Raw genomic sequence first — 6,827 nt, forward strand, 5'->3', positions numbered from 1 at the left:
AAGTAGTTAACTATACAAAGTAATGCCCCACTAAACTCTTAACAGACCCAGCTCTGCCTCAAACTTAACGCGCTTCCCCCGCTCGCCCCTTCACTCACCAAAGTACTTGTTTCTCCCAGGCGCGCCATCAATCAAATTCTGAGGAGGCATCCCGAGGGTCTACACACAATTTACAAAGAGACAATGATCACCCATACAGTATTGACACACTTGTGTGGCATGCCCTGGTCTTTCCTGCGGTATTAAACCACAAAATACTATGCACCATCTGCCTCATTCACAGCGGAGGTTATGGGTCCCGTGGCTTCATTTGAAATTGCTTATATGGTTGTGACAATTGTCTTCATTACAAGCAGTTGAGATGAAACAACAATAATTGGCGCGATAAATGCTTGTTCATCTGACAATTCAAATTGTTTGCAGGTGGTTTTGGGGTTACATGTGGCCAATCCATGGCCTCACGCAATAATCTATCACGAGTCATAACAACAGCTCTAAAAATCTATGCGTTCTGCTCACGGTTACCTTGACGGGTCTACGCCTGAGTAATTGGTTCTGTCACGCGGTTGAATGCAACTCAGTAGCTTGTGTGTGGACAACCCTGCAACCAGTCGCGAGCACTTGTATGCCTCTTTCTCACAGAAGAGACGACTTAAGTGGTCTGCTCAGGGAATTGTAAGTAACTATTTCCTGTCGCATGTTCTATTGGTCATACCAATTTTGAAGATTATGTTAATACCCTTGATGCGGAAATACTCGCTGAGAAGTGAACGAGGTTAGAAGCAATGACTGATCCTCTTTGGTTCTTTCGGTAAAGTCACGTAGAATGATAATAAAATAATAAATTGATAAAATCAAATAACACAATAATATTTTTATATAATATTTTATTTTATCAATTTATTATTTTATTATCATTCTACGTGACTTTACCGAAAGAACCAAAGAAGATGAATCATTGCAGTCACGAAAGCTTTAAAGCAATGACTGAGTTGGGCAATTTCAAGAGCAAATTGGTCGTGAAATTGATGACAATAACGGAATTGTCAGTGTTACTGCTGTGTGGGCAATACCTCCATATAACACGGGAGCTGGTCGTGTTTGTTGATGGCCGGAAAGAGGATGCGTCCGGTAGCCAACTCGGCCACTGTACAACCCAGTCCCCACATGTCAATCGGGAAAGATGACGTGTGGCCCAGGTACGCCTCTGGGGCAAGGTACGCGTGGGAACAAAAAATCTGTGAATCTGTGAATTACAAAAGACAAATATCACAAATATAGCCTTTAACAGCAACACACAGGCACAAAAAAACAAGTATAAAAACACATGTAATCACCCATAGGTCTAGACACATGCACACACACAGGCGCAGAGATGCAAACACGTGTACATGCACACACACAAAACGTCCCCATATAGCCTTTAACAAATTTCTCTGGAATTTGCTTTTAGCGACCACCTAATGAAGGCCTGAACAACACACACGAGGATAGGTGGCCAGCACCACGCCCATCCACCTTTGTCTCCTAAAGTGGTGGTGCCTAGGCACCGCACATGGTACTCATTTATGGCTGAGTCGACCTAGGGGATGCCCAGGACTGGTTCAGATATTCACGAACGCGCATTTTACTCCAGTCACCAGGATTGTAGTGCTGTCGACTAACCCCAACACTACGGTTCCTCACTGCATAAACAAAGAAAAGTTCCCCCGTGTAACCTTAGACATTGTTGGGGCAAGTGCAATTAGTGACCACCTATGAAGTCTGGAACGACACTTGAAGGGGGTGGGTGACCTGCACCGTGCCTGGCCGCCTTTGTCTCCTGAGTGGCATTGTTTACACACCACACCAGGTACTCATTTGAGACTGAGTCTATCTAGGGGAGGTCCATGACCGGTTCAGAAAACCGCCACTCGAACCTGGGTCGCCAGTTTCGTAGTGCAGTGTGCTAACCACTACACTACTCGATTTAAAGCTTTCGTGACTGCAAGGATTCATATTCTTTGGTTCTTTCGGTGAAGTCACGTAGAATGAGAATAAAATAATAAATTGATAAAATAAAATAACTCAATAATATTCTCACGACGTTTCGGCCCTTCACCTGATGAAGGCCGCTTGTGTTGTGGCCGAAACGTCGTGAGAATATTATTGTGTTATTTTATTTGATCAATTTATTATTTTATTCTCATTCTACGTGACTTTACCGAAAGAACCAAAGAATATAAACACTACACTACTTCTCCTCAAACTGCATAAACACACATTCTCACATTCAGGCCACACACTCACGACTCACGTTGGCGTCCCACCAAAAAGCTGTTTTCAAAACTCATCATCCGGATGGTCCCTGTCCCAGGCTCTTTAATCGACATGTTCCTCTAGACGATGGGCAGCAGAAGATATTCACATTCAGAGGTTATGATAATAATGTCAACTTGTAATACGCCAATGCCACGCAGTATTCACTCTATCTGGAAGAGCAAGAACCACTCTGAGGCAGGAGGAGGGGCCACAGATGATGTTTCACACCATTGGTGTGATCCACCAACCTGCGGCTCTACAGTGCTGAATTACAGGCATGCACAACTATTCAGCCTGCAGAAGATTGATCATGTAGCAAAATTACCATAATAAATATTAAAAGGGGAATTGGAGATGACACGCTTTTTCCAAGGTTATTCATAGCGACTCAAGAAAATGTTTTCACGGCTGCCGATGGGGTGCCAATTCAAATGTATTTAGATAAGATGATGCCAATCGATAATCTCATGTAGAGCACTCTTGGGTACCCGGCGTTAAAGAGGGCGCTCTTATCATACCTGAATAACGATTGTTACAAGAGGGCCGAACGGAGCTTGTAGCTGTGAGTGTGAGTTAGGCAGAAGCATGCACATGCATGAAGTTGGTAACGCATTCTCATGTGCATGAGCAGCATGAAGACAGGTGGGCAGTTGTCAGGTTAAAGCACAGCTGCTTATTTGCAAAGCCTCCTTTTACTTGCACTGGTTTGTGTCTCCATGATTTGGGCATTGCTTTGTTTTGACGTGTCTGGTTTTCTCTTTTGCGAGTCCCTAATAGCAAACAACCTTTAAACTTAAGTTTCACCCATACATAACCCTCTGTACGACAGTTATCATGACCCGCAGCTATTGACAGTTGGACAGAGTGGATGCATTAACGCTTTGATCAATGGGTCTAGGTTTTACGAGGACGAGCCCCGAACGGGAACTCAAATTAATGCTGCAGTTGCGCTGAACGTGGTCTCCACTCACCGGCTTGATGTCCCCATGCACGATTCCCTTTACATGGAGTTGAATGAGGAATTTGAGAATGGACTTGGTGAAGAGTTTCACCATTGTCATCTCCATGTGCTGGGGTGCCGTGCAATCAACGGCACTTAACAGACGTCTTCTGTTAAAGAGACAACAACACAAAGTCAGTGCCATCCTGTAAAGGGCTGAGTCAACAATAACAATTATTATACTCGTTTATCATATGGAAGCCTCACTAAATGTAAACACATTTTCCCGAGGGTCCTGCCAAGTTCTCCTGTCGGGGTGACATTGTTCCTATGTGTAATCCCAACTGAGTAATTTTAAGGTATTTCCTCAGAATTGGCAAATTTGTCGGATGCCAGTTAAATTGTGTGCGAGTGTTTTGCTATTGGAGGAATCCGGAGAATGCAGAGGAATTCTATGCAGAACAAGGGGAGAACAAACTCCACACAGACACTTATATCCGAGTCAGCAATCGAAACCAACCTCTTGGTATGATGCACGAGTGTTACCACTGCCGCCACACTGCCGGTTGTTGGCGTGGCTGTAGAAAAATGAGCAAGTCTGGAGGTGAAAATGGAGTGGAGCAGCCAGCTTTGCATGTCTCTGTTGAGCTGCTCAGACAGCGGGGTACGTACTTCGGTATGAGCTGCATGACGAGGCAGTTGTGACCCCTGAAGGTGAAAAAGTCGAGGATTCTGACAACGTTGACATCATCATTAGCCCAGCCCTGAAGTTGGAGCAAGATGTGGTACTCCATCCACTGGCTGTGGTCTTCCTCAGCACTGCACAGCGGAAATCCACAGCTTCATATTAATTACAAGAAGTGACCCTTGTAACACGCAGTATGTCGCTCGCTCTAAAAGACAGTTGTCCTTCATCACACCTGCGATTAATACAGTGGGCTACGTACGGCACGAAAGAAGTTAAACATAAATCCAGAGAAAACCCACACATATGAGCACCATAACACTACCCACGTAAAGATGGAATTGATTTACTGTCCTGCCTTCTCCATGCAAGCCATTGTGAAGTCTTACCTGAATGACTGTCTCCACATCTTCACAGCCACTCGGGTGTTGGTCTTGTGGTCACGGCATTTGAAGATCTGGCTGTAAGGTCCGACCACCTTCTTCAGCACCTCATACCGGAAATTGAGGTGCTCATGCTCGACCTGCGGAGCAATCACATCAACTAAGTATACTGATCCAGTCACTGCTCATTCAGTCACTGAGTATGGATGCAATATTTTGTATGGCATGTGTAAGAGTGATTGTGTGAATGTGTCGGGTATGTTGTCCGCCTGTTCTGCAGATGATCATGGTGTTTGTCAGTGTGCAGACTTTGTATGTTCTCCACTTGTTACGTGCCCTGAGGAGAGCCGTACCGAGACATAATGGTTGTAGACATCATCGTAGCCATGGTTCTGGGTGCCAACGCCTTTGTTATGGACGCCGAAATACCAGATGTTATTCACGGTGAGGACCTCGCTTCTCTCGGTGGGGGTCAGGAAATCCCCAAAGAGCTTCAAGATTTCTGCAAACATAAGAACAATGATGATGATTAATACTGTACTATTGTTTTAATATTGTTTTGTTAAATAAAACGTTTTCGTTTCTTTAATTTGTTCATTAAGCAATGTAGTGTTTTTTTTTTTCCATTTGATTTTTAACCAATTCCGTATTCCTGTAACATGTGAAGAACAGACTAATGACAAATTTGGTATCACCACCTATGTAACCGCGCTTTTGACATGAAGACTTGTTTAACATCCAAACGATCGCAGGACACCCATGAAACATAACGTGGCTGCTTATTGGGCCCTTCCTGCTGAAATGATAATAAAATATACGATGCTTGTTTACCCAAGAAAGCTCCACTGAGTGCCTGGACTGCATATAATCACCAACACTATTTTTTTAGCATTGGGATGTGTTAATAATTTTCTTTCGCTGTGTGGAGGAAACTGGAGAGCCTGAAGGAATCCTATGCAGAGCAGGGGGAGATCATCCCGACTCCAAAGAGAAATGCACGAGGAGTGTTCCTGCTGTGCCACTCTGCCTCACAACATTTTTATTCCATAACCATTCACATGCTTGTTTTTGTTTTCAACTATGGCCACCATGACGTCCCCCACCATGACTTCTCTAATCATATCTATCACCTCGTGGGGTTTTACTACTGGCGATGGCAACGCCGTCCGATGTGGGCAGCGCACTCCATTGCACGCCGCTCCTGGAGCCCACCTTCTCTTCAGCCTTGGCCATCTACACACACAGACAAAGATGCAGGTCACCCGGTATAACCTTTAGCAATCTTATATTCTTAGTTCTTTCGGTAAAGTCACGTTGAAGGGAAACAATAAAATAATAAAATATATATAAAACAATAAAAACGTCGTGAGAATTTGTATTGTTTTATATATATTTTATTGTTTCCCTTCAACGTGACTTTACCGAAAGAACTAAGAATATGAATTACTGCAGTCACGGAAGCTTTAAATCAAAACTTTAGCAATCTGTTGGAGAAAGTGCAGTAAGTGAGCAATGAGCCAACATCGCTGAGGGCCTGGGTTCCACAGTGAGGAAGGCCAGGCTTTGGAAATATGGGGCGAAGTTGCTATGTGGTCCAGCCATTGGGAACTCCCAGTGGCAGTTGTCCATGTGCATGAGTCTACCAGTGAACTAGTAGTCTACCAGTGTTCCATGAGTCGACCAGTAGACTATTAGTCTGGATGCAGGAAGTTGTGGGTACGATGCCGACCCTGTGTGACTGATAGTGAGCATGAAAGTATAAAGTGATTATGAGAGAGTGAGTGAGCGTGAGTGTGAGAGTTTGTAAGGATTAGATTGAGTGTGAGAGTGCGTGAGTTTTAGAGTTAGTGAGATAGTGAGAGCAAGTGTGAAAGTGCATGAGTTTGAGAGTGAGATAGTGTGAAGGTGAGTATCAGAGTTAGTGAGTGAGCATGAGTTATTGATAATAAATTTGAGTGAGATTGAGAGTTAGTGAGTGTGAGATTCAGTGTGTGAAGGGGTGTGAGAGTGAGTGTGAAAGTTAGTTTGAGATTGATGTTGTGAGAGTGCATGGTAAAGTGAGAGTTAGTGTCAGTGAATGTGTGTGAACGTGAGTGAGAGTTACAGTGAGTGTGATAGTAAGTGAGTGTGTGCGAGTGAGACAGATTGAGTGAGTGAGAATGAGTGTGAGTGAGTGTGAATGAATGTGAAAATGAGTGGGGGAGTTAATGAGAGTGAGTGGGAGCATGATAAAGTGAGTGATTGAGTGAGTGTGAATTAGTGAGTGTGAAAGTTAATGCTTGTAAGAGTTATTGAGCGGGAGAGTAAGAGTGTGAGAGTGAGTTAGAGTGAGAGAATGAGTTGGAGAGTGCCAGAGTGTCTGTGAGTGAGATTCAGTGAGAGAGTGTAAGTGAGATAGTGTGAATAAGTTTGAGAGTTAGTGTGAAAGTGAATGTGAGAGAGTGTGAGCAGGAGAGTAAAAGTGTGTGTGAGAGTGCATGTGAGTGAGCGAGTGAGACAATGAGTATGAGCAAGATAG

The 6,827-nt window shown here is 43.9% G+C and overlaps 1 long non-coding RNA gene across 1 annotated transcript; it reads right to left on the minus strand.

Annotated features, from left to right (window-relative positions):
• Positions 1 to 1,079: 1,079 nt before the first annotated feature.
• On the minus strand, positions 1,080 to 3,434 carry LOC142922942 (uncharacterized). The gene is made up of 3 exons (XR_012940435.1): positions 3,273 to 3,434; positions 2,297 to 2,378; positions 1,080 to 1,246 (listed from the first exon to the last, which is right to left on the minus strand). It is a non-coding gene; the product is annotated as an uncharacterized LOC142922942 (long non-coding RNA).
• Positions 3,435 to 6,827: the final 3,393 nt, after the last annotated feature.

The sequence above is a fragment of the Petromyzon marinus genome, unplaced genomic scaffold (genome assembly GCF_048934315.1).
Source record: "Petromyzon marinus isolate PM22_M1 ecotype Great Lakes invasive population unplaced genomic scaffold, UKy_Petmar_22M1.pri1.0 PM_Scaffold_23, whole genome shotgun sequence".
Classification (NCBI taxonomy): domain Eukaryota; kingdom Metazoa; phylum Chordata; class Hyperoartia; order Petromyzontiformes; family Petromyzontidae; genus Petromyzon; species Petromyzon marinus.